Source organism: Cherax quadricarinatus, chromosome 49 (genome assembly GCF_038502225.1).
Source record: "Cherax quadricarinatus isolate ZL_2023a chromosome 49, ASM3850222v1, whole genome shotgun sequence".
NCBI classification, from domain to species: Eukaryota; Metazoa; Arthropoda; class Malacostraca; order Decapoda; family Parastacidae; genus Cherax; species Cherax quadricarinatus.
In genome coordinates, this window is record NC_091340.1 from 4,931,850 (window position 1) to 4,950,711 (window position 18,862).

Here is an 18,862-nt window from a genome sequence, read left to right on the forward strand (position 1 = left end):
AGGTCAACATCATTAACCTATAATGACTCAAAATCAACCGTCACATTCCTATGACATTACACTTGGTAGCAGTCCTTTACATTGACATGACATACCACTGGCACCAGTGTATACTTGGAGGGTATTCTGAGGGTCAACACTCCCATGGCCTGGTCCATGACCAGGCCTCATGGTGGATAAGGGCCTGATCAACCAGGCTGTTACTGATGGCTGCACGCAAACAGACGGTAGATGGGCGTATAACTTCCTAACATTGAACACAAAGAGTAACAGTAAACAGTGTCAAGTCATAGGCAACTACAGTGAAAAGCTCTGTTCCACAAGGTACAATACTCACTCCCATCCTGTTCCTCATCCTTATATCTAACATAGACAGAGATGTAAGCCACAGCACCATAGCCTCCTTCGAGGATGACACCTGAATTTGTATGACATTGTCATCCATCAAACACTGCAAGTCTCAAAGCAGACATCAACCAAATCTTAAATGGGCCACAGAAAACAATATGAAGTTCAATAAAGACATATTTCAATTACTCCGCCATGGAAAAACTTGAGGAAATTTAAACTATATCAGAGTATAAAACAAATTCCAACCACACAATAGAGCAAAAAACTAGTGTGAAGAACCTGGGAGTGATAATGTCAAAGAATCTCACTTTCAAAGATCACAATGTATCTACCACATCTGCTAGGAAAATGATAGGATGGATAATAAGACCTTCAAAAGTTGGGATGCCAAGCCTATGATGATTCCCTTCAAACATCTTGTTCTCTCTAGGCTGTACACTAACAGCCCCTTTGATACCTTTGATATACCTTTGAAGAGTTTCGAGAGTTTATCTACTCTCTGAGCCTGGCCATGGGCCAGGCTCATCTGGTGCTTGCCTGGTCAACCAGGCTGTCACTGCTGGAGGCCCGCTGCCCCACATATCCATCACAGCCTGGTTGATCTGGCACCTGGCCCCTTTCAAAGCAGGAGAAATTGCAGACAAGGAGATTATACAGAGAACTTTCAAGGCACATATAAGTATGATACAGCACCTAAATTACTGGGAACAGTAAAAGTCCCTTGATTTGTACTCCCTGGAATGCAGGCAAGGAAGATACATGATAACATATACTAATCGATAATGCACTAATCAATAGGTAGGACAAGGGTAAATTCTTGGGAATACACATGGAGAACAAACTAAAATACTACACACACACACACATTCAGATCGTTTATAAAAAAAAAATCCAAAACAGTAGGCATTCTCTCAAAAATAACCAAGTACGTCACCCAAACATCCCTGCTCACTTTATACTACTGTACCTTCTAATCTATGGCATCTGTGCATAGGGATCAACAACAGCTAATCACATTCACTGTTGTTATTCATTCAGGCTCCAGGCAGCATACACCCCTTATTCACATTTTCAATTGTGCATGCTATGTCTACAGGACTCTCAGCTTCAACATTAACCCAGAGTTTAAATTCTACCTTGAGAGCTGCAACAGAAAACACGGGCAAAATACAAGGAACAAGCTTCTCTCTAACAATCCACGGATATGTATATCTCAACCCATTCAAAAGCTTCATGTAAATAAAAGGCCCAAAAATTTGGAGCTCACTGCCTGAAAATGCAAAACGTTTCCCACCTGCCAACATCTTTAATAGTACACCTATTATATCTCACATATATATAATATCCATTAACTGTAAATTGTCATGCAGCAATTTCATCACCACTATTCAATCACTCTTTAGAATGCAATCATTAAACCAATGTAAATAATGTTCTTTGCAACTATTTTGTAATTGACCATTTGTCACTGTATTTGTCATTGTATTTGTACCATTTGTGACTGTAATTGACCATTTGTCATTGTATGTATTTGTGATTGCAGAGAGCTAAACAAAGTCTAAAATAATATGCTAGGTCTAGATTTATGTAAGCTTCATGATTAGTTTGCCCAAAATACATTGTACAATTAGTGGCTTTCTTTTGAGCTTACTGTTGTATAAAATTATGTACACTAACTGTTACTTCTTTGTATGGCTCATGAGAAATAAAGAAAAGTTAATTTTAATTTAATAAAGTGCCCAAAAGAACAATATCTTTGAAACAAAATTTATTACAAAGAACTGTACACCTCAAAGTTCCTACAACTAGCTACAAACAGAAGAGGGCAACCAGCAACTGATGCAAGACTAAGCATTCATTACATTACTATACATATATAATTATATTCATTTTTATTATGATTGCTTATAAGTATTATATAGTATACACGAAGTAACAGTATATGAGAACAGTATATACAGCATATTATACTATACATTATAATAAAAATAATGGGGAGAAGATTTGGTATGTAAATATCTGAAATAAGAAGGTAAAGTTAAAAAATAAATGGATGTTTATTAAACATCATGAACCATATCAGCATTCCATACTTTAAGGTGCTGTAACTTGTGGAACAAGGCTCCTATAGAAAATAAAAATCCCAAGGTTATTTGACCAGCAGTTGTGAGTCCAAACATAAAAAAGATATTTAACCACTTAAGTAACCCAACCTAACTTTACCTGTAAACTGGTGGCTAATGTGCTGCCACATCATCTACAGACCCCTAGCTATCTTCAAGAGGGAGTTTGACAAATGCCTTAAGTCAATTCCTAATCAGACTGACTACATACTACTAGCATCAAAGTATCAACCAGGAGGATTGGCCTGGGGCTGGACCATGTAGGCAATGATCCCCAAAATGGCTTGTATGTAGATTACAGGCTTATTCTTACTTGTGCAGGTTGCTTTATATACAAAATAAAATCTGATCTTATCAGTAAGTTTATTATTATCACAAACATTAAATGCCCAAATGGGAATTTTTTTTTTTTTTTGGTAAGTCTAAATGTAGCTCAACCTAGCCTAGAATTTAATGCCTGGTTTAGCTTAGGTTAGGTTTAGTTAAAAAAAAAAAAAAAAAGCCTAAAAATACAATTGTCTCCACTGTACAACTCAGTATTGGAGAATTTACATAATCAGTATCAGTAGGCTCAAACATTATTGTGCTTAACATCACCTAAAAACCAACTTGCACATACAAACACTAATTTTCATGCAATTTGGATACTATATCGTTGCTTTATATTATAAAGTATTGGTGGAGTTCTGACCCTGGAATAAACTGAATATTGACCAGAATAAGAACTACAGCATCAGAAAAAAAAAAAGGAAAGTAAAGATAAGTGTATACTGAACAAAAGTAGAAGACTGTGGGATGTATATTCCTCTTATCATGCCAGTGCAAAACATTTAACAGGCTTCCCTTTCATAGTTTTAACAGGATGGTAGGACATCCATTGCCTCTTGCTGTTTGCTAACTTGTGAGTATATTTAGGCACTGGTACACCTGAGTACAATTATCATAGTGTAAATTACCTTGGGTAATCCAAAAGTGTCAGACAGTGACTTATTTCTATTTGGGTCCATAACTGGCAATGTTTCACATGCTCAAATTCTTAAACTGTTTTGAATCTTACCTAAGTACATAATAGCAGTGGAATACTACATTAGGCTTACTAACCCTTGCTAAGCAGGTCTAATTCACACTCAACCACACCCACTTGTGTAGCTATCTACCAAACCTATATTTAAAACTACCCAAAGTTCTCACTTGCTGATGCTGTCTGGGAGTTTGTTCCACTTAACTATACCTATTGTTATACCACTACATACTTCTGAATATCCCTTCCAAAACTATATTTATACAACTTACATCCATTACTGAGTCCTGTTGTGACTGCATTATAAGAAAAAACTTGCTCTGGAAATGCAAGTGTAATATCAACTTTTCTCACCAATAAAGCAACAGTTGTGCCAATACAATATTTGGTGAAATAAAAAATACTTTTACAGATTAAAATTGAGTAAATGATAGAAGCAATACTGTAGGCTATGTAGCTACAAAAATACATCAGTTAGTACCTGTCATATAACTAGCACAATAAATGATTCTGAAAATTACTTGCAGTATTATCCAATGATAATAAAAGTTTATGTATATTAAGCAAGTTTATTCAGGTACAGGTACACATAAATAGTTACATAAATTATCATACATAGCAGCATATTACCTAGGTTGACCCCCCAAAAAAAGTCAGACACAGTGACTTATTTCCAATGGGGTCTTTGACCTCAAGATAAAGAACTTACCCAAATATTTCACCACAGTACACTAAACTTTATATGTTGTGTGCAAAAGAGGCCTTAGGAAACATTCATATATTTAAAAAAAAAAATCAAATATGCATTTTTGGTGCATGAATTTTAAATAGCCATGTTATATTTATATATTAAGAGTACTATTAGTAGTGTTATATTGAAAATAAGCAGGAAATCTGTGTGGATCATACAACTTTATTAAAAAAAACAGTAAAAACTATGAAGTTACAAGGCAGCACTAAAAATACACTTAGGTGATGCAATGAACATTTACAAGCCAAAAATATAACAGAATTAATATTTAATACTGTTCAGTGTTAACAAAGAAGTAACAATGAATCATATAAAGGCATCCAGAACAAAATAGAAAAGTACATATGTAAATTTAAGGATAATTTAATGAAAGGAAAGAAATAACAATAAGCAATACAAACTAACTTTTTTTTGGTGGTTTTTGTAACCGAGTGGAGAGTTAAGGTAGTAAATACAGTAGATGTAAAGATGCTTTGTAACCACCTTGGCTGGCAGTTTCAGCCTAATGTACACACAATAGTTTTTGTAGTTGAACCACTAGCCCCTCACTTGCACCATGGAAATTTCCCCATTTAAGTATTTATTTATGGTGAGTGTGAGTTTGTGGTGTGTGAGGTGAGGGAGGTGTGCTAGGCGCCCCCCACACACACCCCGTCACAGGGGCCAAGGATCGCCATCTTGCTTAGCCCCCAGTCCTGCCTCACCTACCCCAGCCACACACTCTCACACACACCACACTACACCCTCTCTGCCACCTCCACAACCACCACGGGGTGTTCACACAGCCAGGGTAGGCACCAGGACACACGTACACGCCAGTACACACGGTTACACACTCTAATAACACACATGTGTAGGCTTGTGTACACCAACTCCGTAAACACGCGCGAGACCACCACCACGCTGCCACACGCACAACCACTCACACTCCAACCAATATATTCCATCATATAACACTTAGCAACCATAAAGGCATCCCTCATAACACATTCACATATCATAAATTTATTCCCCTCACCCTTCTTCTATCTTCCATACCTAAACACCAAATATTTACGCTGAAACTTCCTGTCAAGCATATCGTACTCCATAAAATAAATTTCTACATCGGTTATTGTAGATATAGCATTTATAACGCCATTGTTGCTATCATACCTCAGTAACTCAAGTATTATTTGTACATTAGAATAAAACTAGATGTATTTCGGTCGCTGCTTATCCTCATACCTCATAAGCCCAGCCTCCTCTACCTATGTGCACGCAAAATAAATAGTGTAATGTTGTCATAAACTCTAAGGCAATAAAATATAAATACATATTTACAAACGTGTATTTATATGTTTGAGCCATTGATATGCTTTTCCTACTTTCACAACATGGCCCTGAGCCAGGCTTGTCTGGTCAACCAGATTGTTACTGTGCAAAGAAAGGTATAAAATACCGACAATATGAAAGTTAAGACACATGTGCAACATCTGGATATCTTTATTGTAGTAGACGTTTCGCCATCCAGTGGCTTTATCAATACAGATTCTAGGACATAATAGGAAGACAGTAGAACTATATACAAAAGATGAGGTAATCAGTCCCTCGGCCTTGGAGTTAGTGTTCACAGCATCGTGGTGGAGGAGAGTCTGGAGCAAAGGCAAGAAGACTGGCGCTTTTTATAGGCGTCAGTGAATGGGACGGGCAGCAGACGAGGTCAGTCACTGGTAGGCGGGATTCCCCAGTGGAAGTAGGTCCTTCCCAAAGAGATGGGTTAGTTGCAGCAGCCGTGAAGAAGGTCTTGTAGATGTCCTCTGAACCAAGATTCCATGATGTTGCAGTGTCTGACAAGTTGTGCAAAGAAAGGTGTAAAATACCGACAATATGAAAGTTAAGACACATGTGCAACATGATGTTGCACATGTGTCTTAACTTTCATATTGTCGGTATTTTATACCTTTCTTTGCACAACTTGTCAGACACTGCAACATCATGGAATCTTGGTTCAGAGGACATCTACAAGACCTTCTTCACGGCTGCTGCAACTAACCCATCTCTTTGGGAAGGACCTACTTCCACTGGGGAATCCCGCCTACCAGTGACTGACCTCGTCTGCTGCCCGTCCCATTCACTGACGCCTATAAAAAGCGCCAGTCTTCTTGCCTTTGCTCCAGACTCTCCTCCACCACGATGCTGTGAACACTAACTCCAAGGCCGAGGGACTGATTACCTCATCTTTTGTATATAGTTCTACTGTCTTCCTATTATGTCCTAGAATCTGTATTGATAAAGCCACTGGATGGCGAAACGTCTACTACAATAAAGATATCCAGATGTTGCACATGTGTCTTAACTTTCATATTGTCGGTATTTTATACCTTTCTTTGCACAACTTGTCAGACACTGCAACATCATGGAATCTTGGTTCAGAGGACATCTACAAGACCTTCTTCACGGCTGCTGCAACTAACCCATCTCTTTGGGAAGGACCTACTTCCACTGGGGAATCCCGCCTACCAGTGACTGACCTCGTCTGCTGCCCGTCCCATTCACTGACGCCTATAAAAAGCGCCAGTCTTCTTGCCTTTGCTCCAGACTCTCCTCCACCACGATGCTGTGAACACTAACTCCAAGGCCGAGGGACTGATTACCTCATCTTTTGTATATAGTTCTACTGTCTTCCTATTATGTCCTAGAATCTGTATTGATAAAGCCACTGGATGGCGAAACGTCTACTACAATAAAGATATCCAGATGTTGCACATGTGTCTTAACTTTCATTCAGATTGTTACTGCTGGCGGTTCACTGGCCCAAATATCCATCACAGCCTGGTTGATCTGGCACTCGGCAGAGGTACATGTCCGATTTACTACAGAAAACCTGTGCACATGTTCCATCAGTGTTTCTGATATTGTGTAGTAGAGGGTTAAATAATCTGGGCCCACGGATGTTAATACAATGTTCTCTTATTGTGGCCACGGCATTCCACTTTTACTGGGTTTATTTTACACATTCTTCCTTATCTTTCATTCCAGAATGTTTTTATGGCAATTTGCAAGTTTGGGACCAGAACCTTAAACACCTACTCATATATTATCATGTATCTCTCTCTCTCTTCTCCACTCCGGTGAAGACATATTTATGACTGAGGCGTTTTCCAGTAATTTGCATAAATTTCCAGCCCCCCCATGACTAGTCTTGATAAACCTCATGGAGCAGGAAGAGTGACCTAGTAGCAACCAGTGAAAAGGCGGGGCCAGGAGCTGTGACTCAACCCCTGCAACCACAACTAGGTGAGTACACATGGTACGTGACGAGGTGTCGGAGTGGGCGCCTGTGACGAGCGGGGTTCCACAGGAGTCAGTTCTAGGATAGGTGCTGTTTAAGTAAGTTTATTCAGGTATCACAAATACAGTTACACAGAATTATCATACATAACAGCATATGTGTATCTGGTATATATGAATGACTTGACGGAAGGAATAGACTCGGAAGTGTCTCTGCAGACAATGTGAAGTTAATGAAGATAATTCAATCGGAGGACCAGGCAGGACTACAAAGGGATATGGGCAGGTTACAGGTCTGGTCTAGCAACTGACTCCTGGAGTTCAACCCCGTCAAGTGCAAAATAATGAAGATCGGGACAGGGCAGAGAAAACCGCAGACAGAATACAGCCTAGGGGGCCAAAGACTACAAACCTCATTCAAGGAAAAGGATCTTGGGGTGAGTATAATACCGAACATATCTCCTGAGGCGCACATCAACCAAATAACTGCTACAGCATATGGGCTACTAGCAAACCTAAGAACAGCTTTCTGACATCTCAGTACGGAGTCGTTCAGGACTCTGTACATCGTGTACGTCAGGCCTGTAATGGAATATGCAGCACCAATTTAGAACCCACACCTGGGCAAGCACGTCAGGAAATTAGAGAGAGTGCAAAGATATGCAACGAAACTAGTCCCGGAGCTAAGGGGCATGTCCTACGAGAAGACGTTAAGGGAAATTGACCTGACGACACTGGAGGACAGGAGGGACAGAGGGAACATGACATCAATATATAGAATACTGAGAGGAATTGACAAGGTGTACGGGCACAGAATGTTTCAGAAATGCTACACACCAACAAGGGGTTATACCTGGAGAGGGTTTCGAGGGTCAACGCCCTAGCGGCCCGGTCTGAGACTAGTCCTCGTGGTGGATCAGGGTCTGATCAACCAGGCTATTACTGCTGGCCGCATGTAAACTGACGTACGAACCACAGCCCGGGTGTGGGAAGTTGAAAACTCAGATGAGTCACAGGGATGTTGGGAAGTATTTCTTTAGCCATAGAACTGTCAGGAAGTGGAACAATCTGGAGAGTGATGCAGTGGATCCAGAATCCATACACAGCTTTAAGAAGAGGTACGATAAAGCTCATGGAGCAGGGAGAGAATGAACCTAGTAGCGACCAGTGAAGAAGGGTAGCCAGGACCTGTGATTCGAGCCTTGTAACTAGATGAATGGAGAATGGCAAATGTTCTACCATTCAGGTCGTTAGTTTCGAATTATGGACCAATTAGCTTATTCTTTATTGTGACAAAAATTGGTGGAATAAATAAATGCTGAAGCAATTCGAAGCCACCGTGAAGGATATAAATTAATCAATGAATCTCAGTACAATTTTACGAAGGGGCGTTCCCGCCTTACGAATTTACTATTTTTTCAATAAGGTATTTGAGGTGGTAGAGATCATGATAATGGATATGATATTGTGTATATAGACTTCAGTAAGGCCTTTGACAGAGTTCCACACAGGATATTGTTGATGAGGAAAGTAGTTACACACGGAATACGAGGGAAATCTTTTCCTGGATCGAGGCGTGGCTCATCGATAGGCATAAATGGGGAGGAGTCAGAGGGGGGACACGTCACAAACGGTGTTCCACAGGGGTCAGGGTTGGGGCCTTTGTTGTTCACAATATGCATAAACGGCATAGAAGGAATGAACAATGACATAAGTAAGTTTGCCGATGAAACTAAAGTAGGTCATAAAATAAACTCCCATGAGGACTCTAGAGTGCGCTACAGGAAGATCTGGATAGGTTCATGCAATGGTCGGAGAAGTGGCAAATACAGTTTATTGTAGACAAAAGTTATAAACCTGGGAAAAGAGAATAAAAATTGCACATATAAAGTGAATAATGTAGTTCTGAATCACTCCAAATACGAAAATAATTTAGAAGTTCTGGTTAGTAGTAATCTAACGGTAAGACCACAGTGCATAAGTGTTTGAATTAAAGCTAATAGGATTCTTGGCTTCAAATCAAGAAGTATTTATAATAGGAGTTCTCAGGTTATATATTTCACCTTTGTAACGCACACCCACTCATGTACATGTTTAACCTATAATGAAGTTACTCGGGAGTTTGTTCCACTCATCCACAACTCCATTACAAAACCAATACTTTCCTGTATCCTTTCTAAGTCTATATTACCTGGAGAGAGTTTCGGGGGTCAACGCCCCCGCGGCCCGGTCTGTGACCAGGCCTCCTGGTGGATCAGCGCCTGATCAACCAGGCTGTTGCTGCTGGCTGCACGCAAACCAACGTACGAGCCACAGCCCGGCTGATCAGGAACTGCCTTTAGGTGAACCACTTGCTGCGAGTCCTAATCTAAAGTCAGAAGAGGCAATTATAAGTCATCATATGAAAGCTAATACTCCAATTTCCTCAATAATAATGGTAAATTAGGTACAGACAGGTAGGTTCGTCAGACGGGTCCTGGCCCGGGTCTTCTCCATGAGGTGACCTGGCACTTGGCAAATTAGGACATAGCTCACATCAAATTCAAATCTTCCACAAAGGAACACCATTTCTGAAACTACACTGATGGAACATTCTCTTGGTATCTCAGAGACCCCTGGCTGTCTTCAAGAAGGCTCTGAACAGGCACCTAAAGTCAGTACCTGATTAGCCGGGCTGTTTACCTGGAAAGAGTTCCGGGGAGTCAACGCCCCCGCAGCCCGGTCTGTGACCAGGCTTCATGGGGGACCAGGGCCTGATCAACCAGGCTGTTACTGCTGGCTGCACGCAATCCAATGTACGAGCCACAGCCCGGCTGATCAGGTACCGACTTTAGGTGCCTGTCCAGTGCCTGCTTGAAGACACCCAGGGGTCTATTGGTAATCCCCCTTATGTATGCTGGGAGGCAGTTGAACAGTCTTGGGCCCCTGACACTTATTGTGTTGTCTCTTAGCGTGCTAGTGACACCCCTGCTTTTCATTGGGGGGATGTTGCATCGTCTGCCGAGTCTTTTGCTCTCGGAGAGAATGATTTTCGTGTGCAAGTTTGGTACTAGTCCCTCTAGGATTTTCCAGGTGTATATAATCATGTATCTCTCCCGCCTGCATTCCAGGGAATACAGGTTGAGGAACTTCAAGCGCTCCCAGTAATTGAGGTGTTTTATCTCAGTTACGCACGCCGTGAAGGTTCTCTGTACATTTTCTAGGTCAGCAATTTCACCTGCCTTGAAAGGTGCTGGTAGTGTGCAGCAATATTCCAGCCTAGATAGAACAAGCGACCTGAAGAGTGCCATCATGGGCTTGACATCCCTAGTTCTGAACATTCTCATTATCCATCCTGTCATTTTTCTAGCAGATGCAATTGATAAAATGTTATGTTATGTGGTTTGTATGTCGGTTTACGTGCGGCCAGCAGTAACAGCCTGGTTGATCAGGCCCTGATTCACCATGAGGCCTGGTCACAGACCAGGCCGCGGGGGCGTTGACCCCCGAAACCCTCTCCAGATATATGCCAGAGATCAATCTCCTTAAGCTTGAAGCCGCTCAGAAGTTGCATTAGGAAGCTATCAGCGTTAAAACTAATCGGAATCAGCACTCACAAATGATCAAATATAAAGAAGTATTTAAATTTTCATCAATTTCTTCCCCCCAAAAGCGAATTTAGTCCTACATGGAACGAAATCAATCCAAACCTTTCTTTCAGTAAGATTAACCAGCTTATAAAGAAAATGAAAGACAGACTATAAATCACCCAGAAGAAAATGGTGGTGAGATGCATCCTGGGTCCAAAAAACTATGTAGGCCAGGATGATTCACAGCTTGTAATATACTGAATGTTGAAGTCAGAGTAGAGCAACTGAAGTTAAATAATGTTTATAAAACTGCTCGCAAGCAGTGTCCAGAATATCTTGCTGTGAAATCTATATAAGCTGTATCACGCATATGTAAGATAAGATTTTCTTTGGATTTTAACTCCGGAGGGTTAGCCACGCAGGATAACCCAAGAAAGTCAGTGCGTCATCCAGGACTGTCTAACTTATTTCCATTGTGGTCCTCAATCTTGACCCACAGGATGCGACCCACACCAGTCGACTAACACCCAGGTACCTACTTGCTGCTAGGTGAACAGGACAACAGGTGTAAGGAAACACGTTGAAATGTTTCTACCCGCCGGGAATCGAATCGATTATTATTATAATTATTATTAAGTTTGTCAAGGGTAGCAACCAAAAAAAAAAAAAAAATCATGGTACTGGAGAACGTAAACAATTCTGTAGTTTCTACAGTAAGTGGTCAGGCCTCAAATTTCTTTTAATATATGGCAATTAATGAAATGAAACGTTTATTACCTTGTAAAGCTTACAATGTGTGGTTTAGATATATAAAATATTAAATACAAAGAAGGCCACTAGCATGCCTAGGCATTTCAGGCAGTGGAACGGCTTGCCTGCACATGCGAAAGCCAGTCCTAAGTAAGTTTATTCAGGTATACACAAATACAGTTACATAGATTATCATACATAGCAGCATATGTGTAAAGTACCTAGGATAGCCCAAAAAAGTTAGACACAGTGACTTATTCCCATTTGGGTCCTGGAGAGAGTTCCGGGGGTCAACGCCCCCGCGGCCCGGTCTGTGACCAGGCCTCATGGTGGATCAGGGCCTGATCAACCATGCTGTTACTGCTGGCTGCACACAATCCAACGTACTAGCCACAGCCCGGCTGGTCAGGTCTATTCCTGTATAGTTAATATTCATGTAGTTATTATTCTAAAATAATCCTCTATTTAATATTCATGTAAATAACTCAGTTCACTTTATTCCTATTGTACCGCCCTTAACTGTGTCTGATTTTCACACAGTTGAGTTATTTAAGTAACCAAAAAAGGCACAATAACGTGACTGGAACAATACACAAATAACCCGCACACTCACGCGAGCTTTTAAATCTCTGCACAAAATTCAATTTAAACCAGCAAATAATAGAGCCTACTAGACTGGAGAATACACTAGACCTCATCTTCACTAACAATGATGATCTGATAAGAAATATCACCATATCAAAAACAATATACTCAGATCACAACATAATTGAGGTTCAGTCATGTATGTGCGGAGCCCCAGACCGACATAATGAGATTAGTCACGAGGGAGCATTCACCAAATTCAACTTCAATAACAAAAACATAAAGTGGGACCAAGTAAACCAAGTCCTAACCGATATAAGCTGGGAAGATATACTAAGCAACACAGACCCCAACTTATGCCTAGAACAGATTAACTCGGTAGCACTCGATGTATGCACAAGGCTTATTCCTCTAAGAAAAAGGAGGAGTAGATGTAAAACAGAAAGAGACAGGCGCTCCCTTTACAGGCGACGGAAAAGAATAACAGAGCGGCTAAAAGAGGTCAATATATCTGAAATGCGTAGGGAGACACTGGTCAGAGAAATAGCAAGCATCGAACTTAAGCTAAAAGAATCCTTTAGGAGTCAGGAATCGCGGGAAGAACTAAAAGCCATAAATGAAATCGAAAGAAACCCAAAGTATTTCTTCTCCTATGCCAAATCAAAATCGAGAACAACGTCCAGTATTGGGCCCCTACTTAAACAAGATGGGTCCTACACAGATGACAACAAGGAAATGAGTGAGCTACTCAAGTCCCAATATGACTCAGTTTTTAGCAAGCCGCTAACCAGACTGAGAGTCGAAGATCAAAATGAATTTTTTATGAGAGAGCCACAAAATTTGATTAACACAAGCCTATCCGATGTTATCTTGACGCCAAATGACTTCGAACAGGCGATAAATGACATGCCCATGCACTCTGCCCCAGGGCCAGACTCATGGAACTCTGTGTTCATCAAGAACTGCAAGAAGCCCCTATCACGAGCCTTTTCCATCCTATGGAGAGGGAGCATGGACACGGGGGTCGTCCCACAGTTACTAAAAACAACAGACATAGCCCCACTCCACAAAGGGGGCAGTAAAGCAACAGCAAAGAACTACAGACCAATAGCACTAACATCCCATATCATAAAAATCTTTGAAAGGGTCCTAAGAAGCAAGATCACCACCCATCTAGAAACCCATCAGTTACACAACCCAGGGCAACATGGGTTTAGAACAGGTCGCTCCTGTCTGTCTCAACTATTGGACCACTACGACAAGGTCCTAAATGCACTAGAAGACAAAAAGAATGCAGATGTAATATATACAGACTTTGCAAAAGCCTTCGACAAGTGTGACCATGGCGTAATAGCGCACAAAATGCGTGCTAAAGGAATAACAGGAAAAGTCGGTCGATGGATCTATAATTTCCTCACTAACAGAACACAGAGAGTAGTCGTCAACAGAGTAAAGTCCGAGGCAGCTACGGTGAAAAGCTCTGTTCCACAAGGCACAGTACTCGCTCCCATCTTGTTCCTCATCCTTATATCCGACATAGACAAGGATGTCAGCCACAGCACCGTGTCTTCCTTTGCAGATGACACCCGAATCTGCATGACAGTGTCTTCCATTGCAGACACTGCAAAGCTCCAGGCAGACATCAACCAAATCTTTCAGTGGGCTGCAGAAAACAATATGAAGTTCAACGATGAGAAATTTCAATTACTCAGATATGGTAAACATGAGGAAATTAAATCTTCATCAGAGTACAAAACAAATTCTGGCCACAAAATAGAGCGAAACACCAACGTCAAAGACCTGGGAGTGATCATGTCGGAGGATCTCACCTTCAAGGACCATAACACTGTATCAATCGCATCTGCTAGAAAAATGACAGGATGGATAATGAGAACCTTCAAAACTAGGGAGGCCAAGCCCATGATGACACTCTTCAGGTCACTTGTTCTATCTAGGCTGGAATATTGCTGCACACTAACAGCACCTTTCAAGGCAGGTGAAATTGCCGACCTAGAAAATGTACAGAGAACTTTCACGGCGCGCATAACGGAGATAAAACACCTCAATTATTGGGAGCGCTTGAGGTTCCTAAACCTGTATTCCCTGGAACGCAGGAGGGAGAGATACATGATTATATACACCTGGAAAATCCTAGAGGGACTAGTACCGAACTTGCACACGAAAATCACCCACTACGAAAGCAAAAGACTTGGCAGACGATGCACCATCCCCCCAATGAAAAGCAGGGGTGTCACTAGCACGTTAAGAGACCATACAATAAGTGTCAGGGGCCCGAGACTGTTCAACTGCCTCCCAGCACACATAAGGGGGATTACCAACAGACCCCTGGCAGTCTTCAAGCTGGCACTGGACAAGCACCTAAAGTCAGTTCCGGATCAGCCGGGCTGTGGCTCGTATGTTGGTTTGCGTGCAGCCAGCAGCAACAGCCTGGCTGATCAGGCTCTGATCCACCAGGAGGCCTGGTCTCAGACCGGGCCGCGGGGGCGTTGACCCCCGGAACTCTCTCCAGGTAAACTCCAGGTAATAGGAGAGAGGAGCTTACGACGACGTTTCGGTCTGACTCGGACCATTTACAGTGTGACTTTGTAAATGGTGTAAGTCGGACCGAAACGTCGTCGTAAGCTCCTCTCTTCTATGTGTGGGTTATGAGTTGAGTTACTTACCCGTTTTAATTTTTAAGGTTGCAACCACGACTGATTTCTACTGTAACAAGGACCCCAGTGAAACTATGTAACTTTTTTGACTTTTGGGTTATCATGGGCAATTTACACATTTATTACTAGGCATGATAATTGTACTTATGTGTACCTGTACGGCTGTACTTAAATAAACTTACCTATTAACTTTTTTTTTGTAGATTTTTAGGATAATCCCCGTGAAAGTTATCTCCCCTGTCACATTTATTTTCATTAGTTATCTATAACAGTTAATAGGAGGTAATTTAGGAAGAATATCGAACTATTGTACACGCTTAAACAGGATTATTCATGAATAATTTAATTAGTGAGTATCGCTGAGAAAAAACAACTGGGAATGAAATAAAAAAGTTAGCCTTAAAAAGGCATTTTCTGTAACATAATTTTTAGTTAGAAAAATGGATAAACATATTTTTATCAAAATTTATTGAGAGGCTTCCTAAAATAGGGAAAAATAATCAGATTATTAATCACGCAGAGTTAATAATGCTGGAAGGTTAGTAACCCAGGATAATCAAGAATGTGGCTTATCAGGTAACCATGGAATGTATTCTAATCAGAGGGACATGTGAGTTTATTCAGGTACACATAAATACAGTTACATAGATTATCATACATAGCAGCATATGTGTAGATTACCTAGGATAACTCAAAATGGTAAACCCGCAGGAGCCCTGGGAGTCAAACAGGTTTGATCCAAGGAAGAGAGATCGACACCATGCCTAACCCTTCTAGGGTAGGGTAGGTGCCTGAGCCCGAGCCTTTAGCTCATAAGACTGTCATTCCCATTTGCCCCCTTGGGGCGGGGATGGCAGACCAGAGAGGCCTAGCTTGTGGCTAGGCCTGGGGACAGTTGGTCCCAAAGATGAGGAGGTACTTGTGCCTCCTCCCATGGGAGACTTAGGTCTCAGACACTCCCTAAAGAGGGAGCCAAGGCCGGGCCACCACTTGGAAAAGGCCCGGGCCGGGAGCATACCGGCTAATCTTTAATAATAATAATAACAAGGAAGAGAAAGGTAGCTTCAATTCATTGAATTAGCTTTAAAAATGGATAAAACTTTATTAACAGGCTAAAAAAATCATACTCTATCACATATACACCATATTTTATTGACAAACAGATCTGCAATAACAATAATATTAATAATAAGAATAATTTCTACAAATACATGATAGTGTGCATATTATTTGGGGCAGTGATGAAATAAAACATTTAGTTGGAAAATTAATGTTTATTTGAAAAATACACGACAATGATATGACAGATAATTGATTTAATAAGATATATGACTACTCTTTACTTTTATAATCAATGCTACACGGTTTGGCAAATAATTACCTGGAGTTTACCTGGAGAGCGTTCCGGGGGTCAACGCCCCCGCGGCCCGGTCTGTGACCAGGCCTCCTGGTGGATCAGAGCCTGATCAACCAGGCTGTTGCTGCTGGCTGCACGCAAACCAACGTACGAGCCACAGCCCGGCTGATCAGGAACTGACTTTAGGTGCTTGTCCAGTGCCAGCTTGAAGACTGCCAGGGGTCTGTTGGTAATCCCCCAAATGTATGCTGAGAGGCAGTTGAACAGTCTCGGGCCCCTGACACTTATTGTATGGTCTCTTAACGTGGTAGTGACACCCCTGCTTTTCATTGGGGGGATGGTGCATCGTCTGCCAAGTCTTTTGCTTTCGTAGTGAGTGATTTTCGTGTGCAAGTTCGGTACTAGTCCCTCTAGGATTTTCCAGGTGTATATAATCATGTATCTCTCCCTCCTGCGTTCCAGGGAATACAGGTTTAGGAACCTCAAGCGCTCCCAATAATTGAGGTGTTTTATCTCCGTTATGCGCGCCGTGAAAGTTCTCTGTACATTTTCTAGGTCGGCAATTTCACCTGCCTTGAAAGGTGCTGTTAGTGTGCAGCAATATTCCAGCCTAGATAGAACAAGTGACCTGAAGAGTGTCATCATGGGCTTGGCCTCCCTAGTTTTGAAGGTTCTCATTATCCATCCTGTCATTTTTCTAGCCGATGCGATTGATACAATGTTATGGTCCTTGAAGGTGAGATCCTCCGACATGATCACTCCCTATGTTGAACACATTTTGGCAAGTTCGTCGTGGTATCAGATCCTAATTTCAGCATCAACACGTGTACCTGTGTTGTGTTATTTCCCATAGATTCTCAAAGTGGTTGGGCCACTTACCTTTATATCCTACCTCTCACCCCCCGTCCCACCCTTTTCCAATATTTCCATCCTTACCCATCCTTCTTCCTTCCCCATCTCACCAAAGCTCTGGTCTGAACAAGAACAAGACAAGATTCTCAATTGAGTTGAGGTCAGGAGAGTTTCCAGGCTAATTTAGAACGCTTAGCCCACTCCGAAGAATGTCAGCATTTTTCTGGAGTTGTGGCATGGAGCAAGATCCTGCTGGAAAATGTCTTCTCTATCAGGAAAGTCTCTATCCACAATGAGAAGCAAATGAGTTGCCAGGATTGCTTTGTATATGTCACTGTTCATTGTTCCTTCAACAGTAAAACTACCCCGAGACATCTTCTTGGGTGGGTGCTTTACCACTGATATGTACCCATATACTTGAGCCTCATCTAAAAATGATCGAATACTGTCCGCAGCCATTTTTTCCTTCATAGAAGCAGTAAGTAAATGTTTATCAGCTTTCTAGCCTTCGTCAGACAGTTGAAGAGTCAGCATTTACTCCAGTTGAAGCCATATCTCTCTGTAGATCTTTGCTGGTTTTCTTATTAAAGTTTATTCTCTATAAGGATTACAATGCTGAGTTTACAGAAATTTGGTTATTGTGTGGTTTACATGTAGTAAAATAGTGATTACAGAGTGTACCACTAGAACGCTTAGCATGGCTAGGCATTTCGGGCAGACTTAGTTTTATTCTTAATTGTAAAATATTACAAATTATGAGGTAAGTTGGTATTATGGCTAAGTGACTAAATACTAGTTTGTGAGTTTAGCAATGTAAATGCTTTTGTTTTGGCACAGTACATAGTTTCAGTATTGGAGTATCACAGGATTCATTATTTTAAGATTGAGATTAATATTTCTGTTTATGGTCGAATGAGTCAGTGAGTGTAAGTGTGAACCACCAGGTGGTATTCGTGTAGTTAGTTGACAGGGTGTATCAGGGAGATCCTTAGCATTATTTCTTATAAAAACCTTGTCTCTGTGAGGTAGTTTTGCATATTGTTCCACATCTTCCTCGACGCATCGCTCCACAATCACCAGTGTCGTCAGCTCTCTTCAAAATCCGGCTAACAGTTGACTACGCTAGGCTCAAATTTTCGGCAATCTGTCTGGTATTCAAATCAGCATGTTTATTAAGAGCTACAGTACTTGCACGCTTCCTAGGTGTAACATTCATTATGAATTTCAGCAGTAATCATGAACTGAAGGGGAAAATTTGGCGAAACAACATTCACTTACGGATCATGATTGCAAGAATAACCTTACAGAACAACAGCTGTTGTAGCACTGATGAGTCACAGGGTAACATCACAGCTGGATCGTTGCCAGAAGTCAGTAGCAAACTCTTCTGAAAAGAAAAGAACCCAGACTACGTTAAATAAGTTGGTGACTAACACATATTATGAGATAATCACAAAATTTACCCCTGTCCCAATTAATTTGCACACTACTGTATAACTGATACAGACTTAGAAGTCATTATTGGCCACAGCCACAGCCACAGCCACTCAAGAGG

General features: G+C 41.3%; 1 protein-coding gene across 7 annotated transcripts in view; it reads right to left on the minus strand.

Annotated features, from left to right (window-relative positions):
• LOC128696955 (uncharacterized) overlaps positions 1–5,172 on the minus strand; it is a 92,935-nt gene extending 87,763 nt beyond the window's left edge. For all 7 annotated transcript variants that reach the window (XM_053788384.2, XM_070095128.1, XM_070095131.1 and 4 more), the window contains exon 1: positions 4,652–5,172. The gene's annotated coding sequence lies outside the window, so the exon portion shown is untranslated. The remainder of the gene's footprint in view (positions 1–4,651) is intronic.
• Between the last annotated feature and the right edge of the window lie 13,690 nt (positions 5,173–18,862).